The following is a 19,842-nucleotide window of genomic DNA, read 5'->3' as shown; positions in this document are numbered from 1 at the left end:
CAACATTAATGGAAGATTTCCCAATTTCAGTTTGGAATTGGGGGCAGACGTAGTCGTAGCGAGGACGATCGACGAACTGCCTGAACAAATATCGTGTTCTTGTCGCTTTTATCTTTTCATTTAAGTTCTGTTCATATTTGGTTATAATTGCAAATTGATCAACGATTCGAGTGTTAAAATTGTGAATTAAGAACTTGCATAAACATCACAATTCATCACACATTGAATTACTATCAATTTGATCATTATCACCAAGTGTTTGTGTTTTTGCTTCTTTCACTATTACTGCATTGCAAACATCGTTCATCATATAAGAAGTTAATCGATTTTCATTAGAGCGACATATTGATTCTATAGGGTATTCTCTTATCGTTTATCTCAAGCTGTTTAGTGGTTTTAACACATATACAATCGTTTCAATAGTGGTCCGGAATAGACGCGAGTCGATTCAGAACCGCTTTCGCTTAAAGTTCAATTAACTCCGAAAAACTCTGTGAGATCTATTCACCCCCCTCTAGATCCTTAGGCCAGCGTCTAACAAGTGGCATCAAGAGCTCTGGTTTATTCCGTGCTACGTGAAACACTTATTGGAAAGATGGCTTCCGGACCTAAAGGGGCTCACAATAGAGCTCCAGTTTTCTACGGTGAAAACTATGGCTATTGGAAGGATTGTATGTGTGTCCACATCAATGCAATTGATAGGAACATCTGGACAGCTATTGTCAATGGTCCCTTTCAGATCACCATGACAAATGCAGCTGGTGCAGTTGTTCCAAAACCAGAAAATACTTGGGATGCCGAAGATGAAAAGAGATATGGATACGATTGGAAAGCGAGAAACATTCTAATCTCAGCTCTAGGAGTTGATGAATACTATCGCGTTTCCCATTGTAGATCCGCTAAAGCTATGTGGGACACATTGCAAGTTGCCCACGAGGGAACAGATGATGTCAAACTAGCTAGAATCAATACGCTAACTCAAGAATTCGAACTCTTCCACATGGAAGATGGTGAATCCATCGAAAACATGCAGAAGAGATTCGTTCACTTGAAAAATCGTTTAAATTCTCTTGATAGACCTGTTTCCAATGCAGTTGCTACTAACAAAATCTTAAGATGTTTGAACAGGGAATGGCAACCCAAGGTTACAGCAATAAAGGAAGCAAATGATCTAAACACCTTAGACATCACCACTCTCTTTGGTAAACTAGAAGAACTACATAGAGATGCAATTGAAGCTTTTAAACTTTTGGCCTCAAATAAGAAATTTTTTTCATATCTTGAATCAAAAGTTGAGAAGACCGAAAAGGACATGGAAGCTTTGAAACAATTTATGCTAGATATTCAAAAGGATAAAATTGAGGAAGATCCTACATCATGGTTTGGTTGTGAGACATGTCATATTTGGCAAAAAGAAGTGAGAGACCTAAAGGCCAAATTAGATAAGGCTCTACAACCAAAAATGACGTTTGCGGTTGATCCGAATAAGTTCAAAAGATCGTATACTCCTTTATATAGTAAATACACTTTTGTACCAAAAGTATCAACTAGCAAAACAGCATATTCTCATCATATTACCTGTCACTATTGTTGCAAAAAGGGACATACCATTGAAAAGTGCAAATTTAGGAGGATTTTAGTTCCTAAAGGAGTATTTCAATGGTTGCCTAAATGCAACAGTTTATGTACTCACCACCCAGGACCCAATGAAGATTGGGGACCTTCCACTATAAATTAATTTTGCAGGAAAAATGTCTTGACATTGTCGAAAGGTTGTGGTTCCTTGATAGCGGATATTCAAGACACATGACGGGAGACATATCACTCTTTGTTGAAGTTCCACGCAAAGAAAAAGGGGTATGTCACCTATGGAGACAACAATCGGGGAGCTATACTTGGTAAAAGAAGTGTAGGTAACCCGTCTACCACAACTATAACTGATGTGTTACTAAGTAGAAGGTCTTAAACATAATCTCCTAAGTATTAGTCAATTGTACGACAAAGACTTCAAAGTAACTTTTACAAATTTTGGCTGCACAATAGAACATATTAAGAAAAGAGAGATCATGTTTAATGGCACATGGGTAAACCACATTTATATGCTAAAACTTGGAAGAAGGCATAATTTTTTTTACTCTCAATCTAGTAAGGCATATAGGCATATAGGTTCTATCAATTCAGTTTCTACTTATTGTTGAAGAGTCAGTTCATGTGTTCTTTTTGATGAATCTTATGCAAAATGTGTCGAGAAAGGTATATCTTTTGATAGTGCAGGCCCATCCACTGAATAAATTGTCAAAGATAAGGAAGACGAAAGTGAAAGTGTTGCAAAGGAAGATGCTAAGAAAGAGAAAGATGAGTCTCATGATAGTGTTGAAAAAGATAGCATCTCAAACAATGAAGAACTTCCTAAGGCCTGGACAAATGTAAAAGATCATCCAATCGACAACATAATAGGGAACATCTCAAAGGGCGTGACAACACGCTCCAAGATAAGTAACTTTTGTCATCATTTTGCTTTTGTTTCACAAGTTGAACCGAAAAACGTGAAGGACGCATTACTTGATGAGCGTTGGCTAATGGCCATGCAAGAAGAATTAAACCAATTTAAACGGAATGATGTTTGGGACTTTGTATCTCATCCGGGAGATCATCAAGTAATCGGTACTAGATGGGTTTTTCGTAACAAACTTGATGAAAACGGAGTTATCACTAGAAACAAAGCTAGATTAGTTGCTCAAGGTTACAATCAATAGGAAGGTATTGATTATGAAGAGACATACGCTCCTGTAGCACGTCTCGAAGCTATTCGCCTCTTACTTGCCTATGCTTGTTCAAAAGACTTCAAACTATTCCAAATGGATGATATTATATTTGGGTCGACTAATGCAAAACTTGTCAAAGAATTTTCTAAGCTTATGCAGAGTGAATTTGAGATGAGTCTCATGGAGCTGCTCAAAAGATTTAGAATGAGTGAAGCGAAGGAGATTGACACACCTATGGCAATAAATACTAACCTAGACAAAGATGAGAAAGATATCAATCTTGTCCAAAGGAATCTCACTTAAAAGCTGTCAAAAGAATTCTGCGATATCTACGTGGAATGTTAGACGCTGGCCTGAGGATCTAGAGGGGGGGTGAATAGATCTCACAGAGTTTTTCGGAATTATTTCGAACTAAAGCGAAAGCGGTTCTGAATTGACTTGCGTCTATTCCGGACCGTTATTGCAAGGGTCGTATATGTGACAAAACCACAAGATAATTGAGATTAACGATGAAGTGATATGTTATCGAATCAATACGTTTCACAGCTGAGAATCAATTAACTTCTAAATTGACAAACTTTGATTTGCAATGCAGTAATAATGGAATAAGCAAAAAGACAAACACTTGGTGATAGTGTTCAAATTGATGATGATTCAAGATGTGGTGAATTATGATGTTTATGCAGAACTTTAATTCACAATTTTAACACTTGAATCGTTAATCAATTTTGCAATTATGACCAAATATGAACAGAACGTAAATGAAAAGATAAAAGCGACAAGAACACGATATTTGTTCAGGCAGTTCGTCGATCGTCCTCGCTACGACTACGTCTTCCCCCAATTCCAAATTGAAATTGGGAAATCTTCCATTAATGTTGAAAGTAGTATATATAAAGAAGAAAACAAAGCGATAAACAATAAACCGAATTTGTCGATCCTTTGAATCTTCTTCCGCCTTAATCTTGAGTCAGATCAAGGTGATCCAAGAGCTTCACTTGATCCCTTTTCTGCAGTGTCTTGAATTGCCTTGAACCCTTGTTCTTCAATCTTCACACTCAGATGGATCCTCGATGAAACCTCTTGATAAAAACCCCCAAGAAACACCTATCTTGGAGGACAAAACCCTCGGATTTTATTCACCAAAAACCCCACAAATCTTCACCCACTAGGAATCTTCAATTCCGTTCCATGGACGTTATCGAACTCGATCACTAACCCTCAACGCAAGAATGATTATGTGTAATTGTGTTGGAGATGACGAAGAACGAAGATGAGAAGCCTTTGTGTATCTTTCAGTCGTTGGTGTTGTTTTCAATAATTGAACCTTGGACAATATATATGAGAGCTTTTCTGTTGATGCAGAGATAACCAGAAATGTTGACAGTTTTGATCAGATAGGTCGACCTAATTTAGGGCTGAGTCGACCTAACAGAGCTGCATATCCTTTGGATGTCAGTTTTGATCAGATAGGTCGACCTAATTTAGGGCTGGGTCGACCTAACAGAGCTGCATATCCTTTGGATGTCATTTGTTCCCAGTTAGGTCGACCTGTCAAAGAAGTAGGTCGACCAGAATCCACTTCAGATGCGTTTTGGGGATATTTTCTCAGATTAGGTCGACCTAGTTGTTGTGTAGGTCGACCTAGCAGAATGATATGTAAATTTCTTCATTTTAGGTCGACCTGTGTTAGGAGTAGGTCGACCTGACTGCTGATTTTCTGAGTTCCTCTTATTTTGCTTGTGTTGAGTCGACCTGTATGCATAGTAGGTCGACCTGCTCTGTTATGAGTGACCAAAGCTTGATTTTCTTTGAGTTCTTCTGCTTGTACCTTGTTGCTTGTATGCTTGTTGAGTTTGCCATGAATCAAAAACATCTTTGTGAGTGTGATCTTGTATTCACATGGAACTCCTACATATGGCCTATGGTATCCGAAGGGAAATGAGTGTTATTTGGTAGGATTCTCCGACTCAGATTTTGCTGGCTGCAAATCCGATAGAAAGAGCACCAGTGGAACATGTCATCTATTCTCAAATTCATTGATAAGTTGGCATAGCAAGAAACAAGTATCAGTTGCATTATCTACTGCTGAGGCAGAATATATAGCTGCTGGAAGCTGCTGTGCGCAGATATTATGGCTCAAGCAACAACTTCTTGACTTTGGTATTAAGCTTGATCGTATACCTATCATGTGCGACAACACAAGTGCCATAAACTTGAAGAGCAAGAAGCAACTAGCTGACATCTTCACCAAACCTCTTGCAACGGAGCAGTTCTTCAACATTCATAGGGAATTAGGGATATTAGATATCTCTAATTTGAGCTAAATGCGTTTGTTTTCTTAATTTTATTCCTTTACTTTATATATATTGATTATGCTCAAGCTAACATCTCTCTCAGTATGAAGGTAGTTCATCATCACATCAAGTATCATTCCACATTGACTAGAGGAATATACTTCATTCTACGAAATGATGACGAGATACCTATAATTGAGAAAGTGGTAACGTGTTTGTTGTTCACTTCCAAAAATATCATTGATGCTATAATATGCTATCAATTAATATGTTTATAGTGACTTCTTATATGCTTCTCCACCTATCTCATTTACATGTATATGTTGTTCATCATTACTCATAACATATCATGTTTGGACATAAAAATAGTAGAATAAGCATACATCTAACATGTTTGGGCAAACGTTAGCAAGCATTGCATTAGTTCATTTCATTGCATTGCATCTCATTTCTGTCATGTTATTATGTCTTTTATTACTTGAACTTAAGCTTGGTTTGTACCTTTAAATATGTTTGGATATTATGCTCTATTTCTTTACTATTGTGTTATGTAAGACATTGTTTTGTTTAGATTATTTTGTTATTCTCTTCTACTGTTCTCCTGGTTTCTTTTGATGTTGTCAAAGGGGGAGATGAGTTGAGAGTACGGGGGAGCTTAGTACGGGGGAGCTTACGCATACAAGACCGGGGGAGCTTTCATCATTTAATCAAATGTTTGCCATCATCAAAAAGGGGGAGTTTTTAAGAACAAGCATACACTCACAAATGAGTTTTTGATTCATGGCAAATATCACAAGCAACCAAATACAAAAGCATAAATGAATGACTCAAGACAATGGAAGATTATGAAGCTCAAATCACTCAGAAAATGGTATTGCATCTGTTAGGTCGACCAAGCAAAGCCCTAGGCCGACTCAAAACCAGAGCAAACTCAGCAAAACTGACAAGGTCACTGTTAGGTCGACCTACCCACACTCCCAGGTCGACTGATCAGTGCATTTTAATGCACGTTCTTCCATGTTTGTACTCAAGCATTTCTTTGGTTTGTTTTATTTATTTTTATGTTTTAATATGTTTTTATATTTTATTTTATTTTTGCACTTATTTGTTTTTCGTATTAATTTTTCAGCATTAACAGTCTGCACGGAAACGATCATATCTGGAGTTCCAGGAGTCCGATTGAGGCGTTCTAATAATCGCCGGAAAGCTAAGAGAAAGAGCTACAATTCCTATGTTGGAGTCAAAGTCAGAATCGGACTGTAGAAGGGCCAGAATATTCGTTGAAGTTGCAGCACTAGTTTTATTTCAGTTTCGGGTCAATTAGTTTTGGGCCTGGGTCGTATGTTTGATCCAGTTGGATTGTAAAACGGGTCGTACACTTTCCCCTTAGGGTAGCAGCCGAGTTACTGTACGGATCATCTTCCATTCACGAATTTTGGCAAGCTTTTGACGAATCCTATGGCGAACTAATCCTATCGTTGATCTACTGTTCATGTTCCACCGAATCTTTGAGGTTTTATAATTTAATCCCAATTCTTTTCCCTTTCAATAATCTTATATATGTGTTGCATGCTTAATTCGATTCATACATAATATTATTGATTAAATTCGATCAGTTTATGTTTCTTGATCTGTTTCGTGATTTAACGTTGCTTTATCGTTAACTCGCGTATGTCAATTCATGTTTGCTTAATTCATGAGTGCTGAATCCGTTTGCTTAATTCGGATAATAGGAATATAAACCGTATAGTATCAATCTCGCTTGTTTATTGTTGCTGTAATCGAATAGGGGATAGAATTCGCTTGGGGATTAGATTTATAATTACCGATGATAAGTGGTGAACCCGAACAGTAGAACAGCTTATTTTATAATCACTTTTCAAAATCACTTATTTGCTCTTTTTGTTAAATCGAACCTTAAACCAAACCTCCCCCTAATTTCGAATTTGCTTTTAGTTAACAATACCAAGAATCCTTGCGATACGACTCGAGCCATTGTCGCTATACTACGTTTTGAAAACTACTCGTTTTGACCCGCGAGCGACAGCGGATCAAATTGGCGCCGTTGCCGGGGATTCTTGTGAATATTAACTGATTTTAGAGTCTTAGATTTAGTGTTTGTGCGTTTAGGCCGTAGTTTCCTCACGGTTTTGGTCAGTCCGCGTTTAGAGTCGGAAAAAAAAAATCAGTTTTTGCAAAAAATTGTATTCGATTGTAAACTGTTTTTGCCTACTGGAAGTAGAAAAATCGTGCGATCAATACTCCCTTACTCTAGAAGAGTAAGGGAATTCGACCCCAAAATCGCCAAATTCATCGTTTTTCTATTTTTAATGATTTATTTTCTGTTTTCATAGAGTCGAAAAATTCCGAAAAAAATATCAACATTTTATTTTTACGTCATTAGATTATTTTTGGTGTCAGTTTATTTTTTTGAATTATTTTTAATCGATTTGCTTCATTGTGTTGTTTTAGGGACATAGTTGGTATTTTCACGATTGTTGCTGCATTGCTGTGCACTAGTCCTGGCTACTAGGTCTTCCTGTCCTGAACTTGTTGCTTTTGATCCTGAGGTAGAGAGAACCTTGCACACACTTCGTAGAGCAGGCCAGGCTAGCAATAGTTCACCTTCACCGACCATAGCTGAGTCTGATTCTGAGTCTGACTATTTGCATAATTTGTTTGATTCTGATTCTGAATTTGCTTTTGAAATGGCTGAAAATAGAACTCTAAGGCAACTTGCAGCCCCTGATGTTAATTATAATGACTTGTGTATTGAATATGATGTTGTTGCTGTTCCTTTTGAATTAAAATCGGGTTTAATACACTTGTTGCCAAAGTTTAATGGTCTTGCAGGTGAGGATCCACACAAACATTTGAAGGAATTCCAGGTGGTGTGCTCTACACCATTGAAGCCTGAAGGGATCACTGAAGATCATATCAAACTTCGTGCTTTTCCTTTTTCTTTGCAGGGTGCAGCGAAGGACTGGATATATGATCTCGAACCAAATTCAATCACAAGCTGGAATGCTCTGAAGAGAGTGTTCTTGGAGCGATACTTTCCTGCCTCTAGAGCTGCTTCAATCCGAAAAGAAATATGTGGCATTAGACAAGATAACGAGTCATTGGCTGAATATTGGGATAGGTTCAAGAAGTTAGTTTCAAGCTGTCCTCAACACCAGATTACCGAGCAACTTCTTATTCAGTACTTTTATGAGGGGTTGTTGCCTATGGATAGAAACATTCTTGATGCTGCTAGTGGTGGAGCACTTGTTGACAAAACTCCAGCTGCTGCCAGGGCCCTCATTGAAAATATGTCCTTAAATTCCCAGCAGTTCACCACTCGAACCAATTCTGTCCAGACCAAGGGTGTACATCAAATTCAAGGTTCCTCGAACAGAGCTTTAGAAACCAGACTTGATGAGCTGACCGCTTTAGTTAAACAACTTGCAGTTGCGAAACCTCAAACAGCAATTGTATGTGGCATTTTTACAGCTCATGATCACCCCACTGATACTTGTCCTCTTCTGAAAGATGATACTGTTACCGAGCTGCCTCAAGCTTATGCAGCCAACCTTTACAACCAGAACAGGTACAACAACACCCCTGACTTGTCTACCAACAAATATCACCCCAATTGGAGGAATCATCCCAACCTCCGATATGGAAATCAGCAGCCTTCCCAACAACAGCTCACCGTTCCATTACCCCAGCCACATCACACCCCTCCAGCTACTACTTCCCGACCATCCTTGGAAGATCTTGTTAAGCAAATGGCCGTGAACAACCTTCAGTTTCAACAAAGAACCGACACTAGCATTCAGACCTTGACCACACAGATGGGACAACTTGCTACTCAAATAAATAATATGCAAGCTCAAGGTTCGAACCAACTTCCAGCACAAACTGTTGTCAATCCGAATGGTAATGCTAATGTGAGCGCTATTTCTTTGAGATCCGGAAAGGTTACAGAACCAGCCCCTGAAAAAAATAAAAAAATCATTGAGGTAACTTCTGAACTTTCTTCTTCTGAACCTCCTCCAACTGAGCTTTCTTCTCCTTCTTCTGTTGTGGTCGGAACTGAAAAAAATAAAGAAAAGGAGTATGTGCCACCAGTTCCTTTTCCGCATAGAGTTCTAAAAAATAAAATAATTGAGGAAGGAGACAAAGAAAAAGAAATTCTGGATATGTTCAGAAAAGTAGCGGTAAATATTCCGCTTCTTGATGTGATTAAGCAAGTTCCAAGGTATGCAAAGTTTCTGAAGGATTTGTGTACAAACAAGAGAAAAGTAAAAGGAAGTGACAGAGTCAACTTGGGAAGAAGCATATCTGCTTTCATTCAGCCCGAACAAAGTGTTTCGGCCATCTCTCAGGTCTTGCCACAAAAGTGCAAGGACCCGGGAACTTTTACTATTCCTTGTACCATCGGGGATAAGAAATTTGATAACTGTTTGCTTGATTTAGGAGCGGGCATTAATGTTATGCCTACTTCTATTTATAATAACCTTTGCCTTGGTCCCATGCAGCATACAGGTTTAATCGTTCAACTGGCGAACAGGAGCAATGCACGTCCCACCGGCATAGTGGAAGACGTCCTCGTTCAAGTTAACGATTTAATTTTTCCTGCAGATTTTTACATTCTGGACATGGAAGGAGAAACTAAGTCAAGCAGAGCTCCCATCATCTTAGGCAGACCGTTCATGAAAACGGCGAAGACAAAAGTTGATGTTGATGATGGAACCATGTCCATGGAATTTGGTGACATCGTCGCAAAATTTAATATCTTCGATGCCATGAAACACCCTGTGGAGGAGCATTCGGTTTTTAACATTGAGTTGATTTCTGAACTAGTTGATGAGAGTTATTCTGAATTATTTGCATTTGATTTTCCATCTCTCTCTGATTTTGATGATGATTATTCATGTCCTGACTGCACTGACACTAACGTTTGTGTCCTTTGTGCTGAGATTGATGCTTCCTTGCAGCCTGATACATTTCCAACAGGTGAAGTTGTTACCGATGAGGTTGTTTTTGCTGTCGATGCTCTTGACATCCCGGCTGCCCCAAGCCTTCCATCCATCATTCAGCCCCCGTCCTTAGAGCTAAAAGAGCTCCCTGGGAACCTGAAATATGCTTACTTGGAGCATAATGAAAAACTTCCTGTTATTATCTCTTCTAACCTTGATTTAAATCAAGAAGACAGACTTTTGCAGGTATTGAAGAGGCACAAGAAAGCAATCGGGTGGACATTAGCCGACCTTCCAGGTATTAGTCCTTCGATGTGTATGCACAGGATTTTACTTGAGGATGGAGCGAAAACAGTAAGGCAGCCCCAAAGGAGGCTTAATCCTTTGATTCTTGATGTTGTAAAGAAAGAGGTAACCAAACTCTTGCAAGCAGGTATCATTTATCCTATCTCTGACAGTAAGTGGGTAAGTCCAGTGCAGGTTGTACCTAAGAAATCTGGACTCACAGTGGTTAAAAATGAAAAGAATGAACTTGTTCCCACTAGAGTCCAGAACAGCTGGAGAGTTTGTATTGATTACAGGAGACTGAACCAGGCTACTAGAAAGGATCACTTTCCTTTGCCGTTCATTGACCAGATGCTTGAACGGCTAGCTGGTAAATCACATTATTGTTTTCTTGATGGTTTTTCAGGTTACTTTCAGATTCATATTGCACCTGAAGATCAAGAAAAGACCACTTTCACGTGCCCATTCGGTACATTTGCTTACAGAAAGATGCCTTTTGGCCTTTGCAATGCTCCTGGCACTTTCCAACGATGCATGATGAGTATTTTCTCTGATTTTATTGAAAATTGCATGGAAGTGTTTATGGATGACTTTACTGTTTATGGTTCTTCTTTTGATGCATGCTTGAACAGTTTAAACTTGATTTTAGAAAGATGCATCGAGACTAACCTTGTGTTGAATTATGAAAAGTGTCATTTTATGGTTGAGCAGGGAATTGTTCTTGGTCACATTATTTCTGAAAAAGGAATTTCTGTTGACCCTGCTAAGATTGATGTGATTTCTACAATGCCTTACCCTTCTTGCATTCGCGAGATTCGTTCTTTTCTTGGTCATGCAGGTTTTTACAGGCGTTTCATCAAGGATTTCAGCAAGATAGCTCTTCCGCTGTCGAACTTGTTGAAGAATGACGTCACTTTCGAGTTTGATGACAAATGCAAACAAGCGTTTGACTTCTTGAAGAAAGCATTGACCTCCGCTCCCATCATTCAGCCCCCTGACTGGACACTTCCTTTTGAGCTTATGTGTGATGCTTCGAATTATGCTGTTGGGGCTGTCCTTGCACAAAGGGTTGACAAGGCTGCCCATGTTATTTACTATGCTTCTAGGACTTTAGATTCTGCACAGTCTAATTACACTACCACTGAAAAAGAACTGCTAGCTATTGTTTTTGCTCTTGACAAATTCAGATCTTATTTGCTAGGTTCCAAGGTTGTTGTTTTTACTGACCATGCAGCTTTAAAGTACTTGCTGAAGAAGCCGGATGCAAAACCGAGATTGATTCGGTGGATGTTGCTGCTCCAAGAGTTTAATGTTGAGATTAAAGACAAAAGTGGAGCTGAGAACTTAGTGGGTGACCACTTGAGCAGGATAGAGAGAGATGAAGATCCTTTTCCTATTAAGGATGATTTTCCTGATGAGCAGTTGTTTCTTTTGCATGGGATTACGCCTTGGTTTGCTGACATTGTTAATTTTCTTGTTGCTGGTGTTTTTCATACAGGTGCATCTAGATCACAGGTTCACAAACTCAAAAGTGATGCCAAATATTATGTTTGGGATGATCCATATCTATGGAAGTTTGGTAGTGATCAGGTAATCAGGAGATGTGTCCCCGATAATGAGATTGAATCTATTTTAAAATTTTCTCATGCATCTCAAGTCGGCGGACATTTCGGTCCTCAAAGGACTGCAAGAAAGGTCCTTGATTCAGGCTTCTATTGGCCAACTATTTTTAAGGACGCTTTTGAGATTTATCGCACTTGTAAAGAGTGCCAGATAGCAGGTACCAACATCACTCGCAAGAGTGAAATGCCTCAACATCCTATGCTTTTCTGTGAGGTATTTGATGTATGGGGGATCGATTTCATTGGTCCCTTTCCTGTATCATTTGGTTTCCTTTACATTTTGCTTGCTGTTGACTATGTTTCAAAGTGGGTGGAAGCTATCCCCACTAGGACTAATGATTCTAAAGTTGTTGCAGAGTTTGTCAGGTCTAATATCTTTTGCAGGTTTGGAATACCGCGAGCTATCATAAGTGACCAAGGCACTCATTTCTGTAACCGCACCATGGAAGCCTTACTCCGAAAGTATGGAGTTGTACACAGAGTCTCTACTGCATATCACCCACAGACTAATGGGCAAGCTGAGATCTCCAACAGGGAGATCAAACAGGTTTTAGAGAAAATGGTGCAGCCAAACAGGAAAGACTGGAGCCGCCGTCTAGAAGACGCACTTTGGGCTCAAAGGACAGCTTTCAAGACACCCATTGGGATGTCTCCTTATCGACTTGTTTTTGGTAAGGCGTGTTGTCATACCCCAAAATTTGCCCATGCTATTTTTCATACACAAAACCAAATCAAAAGACAAAGCTCCAAAACACAGTCTCCCACACAGAAGTTCTAAACTAGGGATTGAATAATTCAGAGGAAAATCATTGAATCAATGGCTCAAGGTGGTTCCATAGGGTCACTAACATCCCAAAGTATCTCCATATAAAGTTTCAAGTCAAACAGAGCAAATTTAGTCCCTCAAATCCTGATTAGGTCAACAGTCGACTCCCAAGGGCAAAACAGTCATTATACAGTCAAAGCTCAAGATATTTGGTCAACAACATTCTCATAACCCTAAAATCATCATTTGATCAAGGGTTGATCATGATGATGCAAGGAAAGATCAGAGAAGTCAAAAGTCAAGAGTTGCTATTTTGGGCACGAACTGAAAAAGTCAACCAAACTTTGAAAATTCACCAAATATTCATACTTCATCAGAAAAATTCCCACCAAAGCTCATTTTGAAGGGAATTCATTCCTCTATCTAATGGTCCAAGAATCAAAGCCCATAGGTCAATGGTTTAAGAGATATGGCTTCATACATTATAGGTCCTTTTCAAAAGTCAACAAAAAGACATGTTTTTCAAAAGGACATAAAATAAGAATGGAAAAAGATTTTCATGTGAGACCAAAGACAATGGTTAGAGGACTCTCTAAGGTTTCTAAAAAGTCTTATAACACTTCCATACCTCAAAAAATGAGAGAGATAGGCTTTGTCAAAGTTGGGCTATTTTGGAGGGAAAAATGTGGAAGAATTTGGATTTTTTGCAAGTGGGCCCAAAATCTTTTGATTCAATCTTGCTTCCCAAGTCATCTAGAAGATCCAAAACCAATGCCACGAAATTTTGATGATTATTTGATTTTTTATTGGTTTTTTATTTATTAAAATATGATTTAAATCAAATAAATCAAAGAAATTTGAAAAGATTTGGTTCAATTATATTTTTCAATCAATTCAATCACCAATAATATCCAATAATCATACAAAATTCGTGCAAGGGTTAATTGGTAGAAAAAGATGGGATTTGAATCATATTTAGAAACATATTTCAATCATATTTTCCAAAATTGCAAATCAAAGATTCAACAAGATTTCTTTTGGTTTTATTGACCTAAAATTAGTCTCTTATAAGTACTGAGCAGAGCCAAATGCTAGGGGAACAATTTTCTGCAGCCAAAGAGCATCAAACCCGAGCCAAGAAAATCCAAGAAAAGTGCAACTTCAATTTTCAGGTACGAGCTCGATTCAAGCCAAGAGAAGGATTCGATTCTATTCCTTGAAGTTTTCTGGACGTGAACACATTGGTTTCCATAGCCAGAAGCACTTGAATCACCGCCATATCGTCACGGTTTGTGCACTTCTCAAACCACTTCGATCCTATTGATACACGCATCATAACTGGATTTTAATGATATATTCATGTTTGTATTGACTCTCTGATCAATCCTGGAAATTTAATTATGTTATTACCCTGTTATATGAGTTCTACCATTATTAGGGTTTAAGTTTCCGAATTAGGGTTTCTTATTTTAAGAAAAATTGGGGTTAATCTTAATCACCAGTGGACTCGTCGCATCTGGACGATCACAATGGTGTGATCGCGAAATATTTTTGTTGTGTTTTGGATGCTGTTCGTTTTAACAGGTGTAAAAGCGTGAAGGCATATTATAGCGCTTCAAGAAAAAGCGCTGTATAATCTTTTCTGCAAATTTCCAAGGAAGGGGATGAAGGCGTGGCGCGTTGCTATTGGCCAGATTCAAAACCTGGAGCGCGCGTTTTTGTTTCTTTCCATCTTTTTGATTCGGTGCATCGCATGGTCACACGCGTATGATGTCCGCTCCTTCCTCCGCCATCAGATCATTGCCCAGGTGGATCCTACGCGCGCAGAGCCGCGACCTCACCATAGACTACGCGCGTGAGACACACAGAATCAAAAGCTAAGAATTCTTTAATTTTTTTTTATTTTTAATTACATAACCTAGTTTTGATTTTTATTTATACTTATATATATTAATTTCAATATCTTTTTTTTTTCCTCTTATTAATAATAGTAAATTATTTATTTGTTTTAAGAACTTTTTTTATTTATTTTACATACTTATTTATTTATTTATAAATGTAGTTATTTATATATTCATTTAATTTATTTAATTTATCTTTAAAGCACTAAAAAATAACAATTATTTTATTTTAATTCCAAAAAATTCCAAAAAAATTATTTTTTACTCAATTTAGTCTTTTGCCTCGATTTAATTAATTGGGTCGCAAGACCAATAATTAATTAAATCGATTTACCATTATATTCCATTTGAATCTTAACCAGGATTGATAATACACTGAATATTTCTTTTGTGCCTTTTCAGGGTTATCAACATGGTTCACTCCGATAACACGCCCGATCAAAATACAAAAGCTAAGTGTTTTATTTATTCGATGTCTATTCTGTTTCCTTTTCAATTTTAGGGTTTGTCCTTATATTTCTGAACTGTGCATACATTCACTCCCTCTCTTTCTGCCTTGTCTTTCCAGGGTTACCCCGAAGTTTCCTCCGACTCTAACCAACCATATCAGATCAGATCCAAATCAAAGCTAAGTATTATTTATCATTCATTATTAATTTATTTATCTTTTATTTTATTAAGGTTAACCTCATTTGCCTCCGAACCGATAATGCGCTCACCCCTCTGTTTATTCTTTCTTTTCCAATTTTCAGGGTTTGTCAACTGCCAAAGCTACGAGTATTGGTAACCCTAAACCCTATTCACAAATTATTACTTGTGTTAAACCTTTTGCCTTTTATTTTTATATCCCGCTGGTTTCAATTCCCCTCTCCTCCGCTGGTTACAATTTCCCTTCCCCATTATTATTGTTATATTATTGTGTGGTTAGTAATTATAGGGAGTGCAACTTGTTAATTGAATTAGCATCACGTAATTTTATAAGATAACATAACTGAACATAATCACGTGATTGGTGCACACACGCACGCTTTTGGGTAACCCTCTCTGTTGCCTTGTTGCCTGTTGCCTTGTTGCCTGTTGCCTTTTGTGTTTTGCAGAATAAGCCACGTCCCTCGAATTCGAGGATACCTCAGCCATGTTGCCTCGATAAAAAGGTCACGACCCTAATGATGCTGCCTTCGATACACAAATGACCTAGACCCTCGGATGTTGCCTACGAAAAGGCTGAGGTATCTTCTGGCTGCCTACGAAATGGCTTATTCTGATCCTTGCCTTAGACTACCTGCCCTTCTATGGCATGGGACAGTCTTATGGCAAAGGATGCTTCGATGACCCTTCAACCTCCAAACGAAAGGCTTCCTGCCCTCTTATGGCAAGGATAGACCCTTTCATTCTGAAAGGCAAAAAGAGACCTATCATCTGAGTTTAAGGTAATTGCCCCTAATTGCCTTGCAATGCTCAAACCTTTTTTATTATATTCTTTCTCATAATTTTTCAAAAGGGCAACGCTTATTCACAAGCTAAAGTCCCTATCTCTTTCATCTACTTTTTCTAAACAAACGAGCAAGCAAAGCAATTAAGAGCCCATGGAAAACCATGGATGCAAAGGGTGCCTTACACCTTCCCTTTGCATAAATTACCCCCCGAACTTAGATTTCTTTAAAAAAGGTTTTTTTTCTGTTTCTTTTTGCCTTTCCGAATTTGTTTGGATAAAATAAAAGTCGGTGGCGACTCTTGCTTACCGCGACATTTCGATTGATAAAAAGTCAGTTCACCGTATTACAGAACTGGCGACTCTGCTGGGGATTTATTTCGATTAAGAGGGGTTACCTTAAAAGTTTAGGATTCACTTAAATGTTTTCTATTGTTTGTTTTGCTTGCTTTATCTTTGCAGGGCTGTTTTGGGTATTCTGTTGTGTGAAAGATCCTAACCCGGATCTGAGTACCTTAGGTATGTGGCATGAGATCAGGGAGACTGTACGACATGTATCGTTATGGTTGAACTGGTGGCCACCGTTAGTGTGACACTTTGGTTTGTCCTGATGGCCCTTGAATTTGATCGAGGAGACATTTGGCTACCGCGTGGTGTCATGAGCACTAATTCGCCCTTAGAACCTTAGTCGAACTTGACTCTGGCTTATAAGAAGTAGCGAGATGGCTGGCTTTGGATTCCTGACTAAAGTCGGTTGATACTCGATGCTACACTCATTGAGATAAGACTCAAGGGATGTTTTTGGCTGGCCGATTGAGTGCTATGTTGAGACAATGCCCACGAGAAAGATCAGGGATATGAGCACCATAGAACCTGGTTACTTTTTAGGACAGGTTGAACCAACTAAACGAAAGGAAGAAGGGTATATACCTATGAACTTCATGCAAGCTTACCCTTAAGGCAATTGTGTGACTTGTTTGTGTTTGTTATCTACTTGGCATCATAACATCATAACATCATGACATATCATAACCACTAACAAATTTCAAGGACCGAGAAATTTATATTTACACTGTTTTGTAGGACATGGCTTTCTCTACCAGAGATTATGTACGACTCAACTTTGTAGGGATACCTTCTGAGCTTAAGGAGCTCGCCTTAGAAGTCCCTGGAGACTCTAAGTTTGCTGAAAGACATGGTTATCTTCTTCGACTGGTCACCTCTCAATTTGAAGAAGATATGATGAGAGTCTTATGCCAATTCTTTGATCCCGAACATCATTGCTTCACTTTTCCGGATTATCAGTTGGTACCTACTTTGGAGGAGTTCTCAAACTTACTTGGTGTACCTATATCTAAGCATCTGCCCTTTACTGGATTGGAAAGCACTCCGAAACTCGAGACTATTGCTGCTGCACTTCACCTAAAGAGATCAGACATCGCCTCCAACTGGGACACCAAGAATGGAGTAGAAGGTCTCTCAGCCAAATTCTTATTTGGAAAAGCTCGACAATTTCTGAAGGCCATGAGCTACCATGCTTTTGAAGATGTTTTGGCTTTATTAATATATAGTTTGGTTTTGTTTCCTAATCCTGATCAATTCATTGATGTGCATGCAATCAAGATTTTTCTGACTCACAACCCCGTGCCTACGCTACTTGGAGACATTCTACATTCCCTTCACTCTCGTGTCATGAAGAAGCGAGGGACTCTTATGTGTTGCACACCCCTGCTGGCTAGGTGGTTTATTTCGCACCTTCCACGCTCAGTAGTCAGAAACGATCAAAAGATGCAATGGTCTCGAAGAATCATGTCACTTTCTCACTCAGATATCCGTTGGCATGTTATGTCTCAAGAGTACGTCACTATCATCGATCATTGTGGGAAATTCCCTAATGTGCCTCTCCTTGGCATTAGAGGAGGAATCACCTACAATCCTTCATTAGCTTTACGACAATTTGGTTATGCTCGAAGGGATGGTCCTCATCACTTGCTCATTGAAGGGGTTGTTTTCAATTATGAAGAAGATGTTCGTAATCAACGCCAAGAGTTCATACGCGCTTGGAACAAGGTATACAGGGTGGATAGCAAAAGTTGGGGGCAAAAGAACTCCCTTCCCTCGGAACCTTATCTTAGATGGGTACGCACTCGCGCTCAACGTTTTGTCATGCCATATCCTTATGTTAGACCTGTGATTGTTGAACCTGAATGTGAAGAAAAGGTTCCTTTGGTTGTTCTCCATCCAGACATGCCCACTGATCTAGAAGAATTACAAAAGTCATGGGTTCAATTGAAAGAAGAAAGGGATACTTTTGAGGCTCAATTCCGCGCCAAAGAGAAACAAGTGTTAGAACTCACAAGGCTACTTCAAGCAGAACAGAACGTCAACAACTTTATCGAATCAAAGAAGAAGCGTCCATGGGAAGCTTGAAGAAATTCTAGTTTATTGTTATTATTATTCCTAGTTGTTTACACATTTACTTTTGTAAGCCAAAATGGCAAAGAACCATAAACTAAAGTACAATCTAATTATTATTATTATTATTAACAAAGCTTGTTCTTTCTTTCTTGTTTAAAGTGAATTTAAATTTTAAGGTCCTTGAAAACATTGCATATGCATAATCATATCATTCATAAACATCGCATCACAGGTTTCATAAAATCAAATGCCTCATCTTTGTTGCTGTTTATTTCAGTAAGAAAGATGAATCTCGAACAATCTGTCAAAAATCTTCAGGCTCAGAATAACCAGTTCCAGAAAATAATCTTTCACTTAGCCAAGGGGCAAGAAGAATTAAAGGCACTTCTATCCGAGAAGGAGAAGGACCAACAAAGGGAGCAAGGTGTGCAAGATAAATGGAAATCCAAACCTAAGCGATCATTCACTCCGTTGCACATGCCGATGTCTCAAGTTCTGCAACAACTGCTCAACCAGAACTTGATAACCTTATTACCTTCATATTCAATCCCTACAAATCCTGCTCCTGGGTATAAGTACCATGCGAGATGTGCTTATCATTCGAATAGCCCTGGCCATGACACAGAGGATTGTGGACCATTGAAGCATAAGATCCAAGACTTAATTGACAACAAGATCATTGACTTCAATTCAACTGGGGGGCCTTACATGGCTAATACCCTGTGTAAACAACAAGTTGGGGAAGCTCTAATCTCCACATCAGCATCACAACCACAACATAAGCATAACGCGCCTAAAAGACAATTCACAAAGATCAACATGACTTCGGCTGAAGCGTTGCAACAGATGCTGAGGAAAGGGCTAATGACTTTGAGGGATCCTCCTCGGAATCCTAACATTTCGTCTCATCAGTATAATCCTAATGCAAGATGTGCTTACCACTCCGACAGCATCGGACATGACACTAACGATTGTTGGCTACTGAAGAATAAAATCCAAGACCTCATTGATGATAAGATGATTGATTTCAATTCACCCGAGGAATCTCATGTGGCTAATGCTGGGAACAATCAGAAAGGTCACAATGAACCCAACCAATCTGTAGGGACAATTCTGATCTCTACACCAGTTCCACAACAAAGATGCAAGTCAGGGGCACCTAGGCGTCAGTTCACGAAGATCAACATGTCACTGGCTCAGGCATTACAACATTTGGTGAAAGCAAACTTGATCACTGTGAGGGGTCCTCCTGTAAAGCCCAACACTTCCGCTCCCAGCTATAAGCCCAATGCGAGGTGCGCATACCACTCCAATAGCCCTGGACATGATACAAATGATTGTTGGCCATTGAAGAACAAGATTCAAGACATGATCGATGCTGGTGAAATTGAA

This window comes from Vicia villosa, unplaced genomic scaffold, assembly GCF_029867415.1.
Source record: "Vicia villosa cultivar HV-30 ecotype Madison, WI unplaced genomic scaffold, Vvil1.0 ctg.000809F_1_1_3, whole genome shotgun sequence".
NCBI lineage: Eukaryota > Viridiplantae > Streptophyta > Magnoliopsida > Fabales > Fabaceae > Vicia > Vicia villosa.
This window is presented reverse-complemented; position numbering follows the sequence as displayed.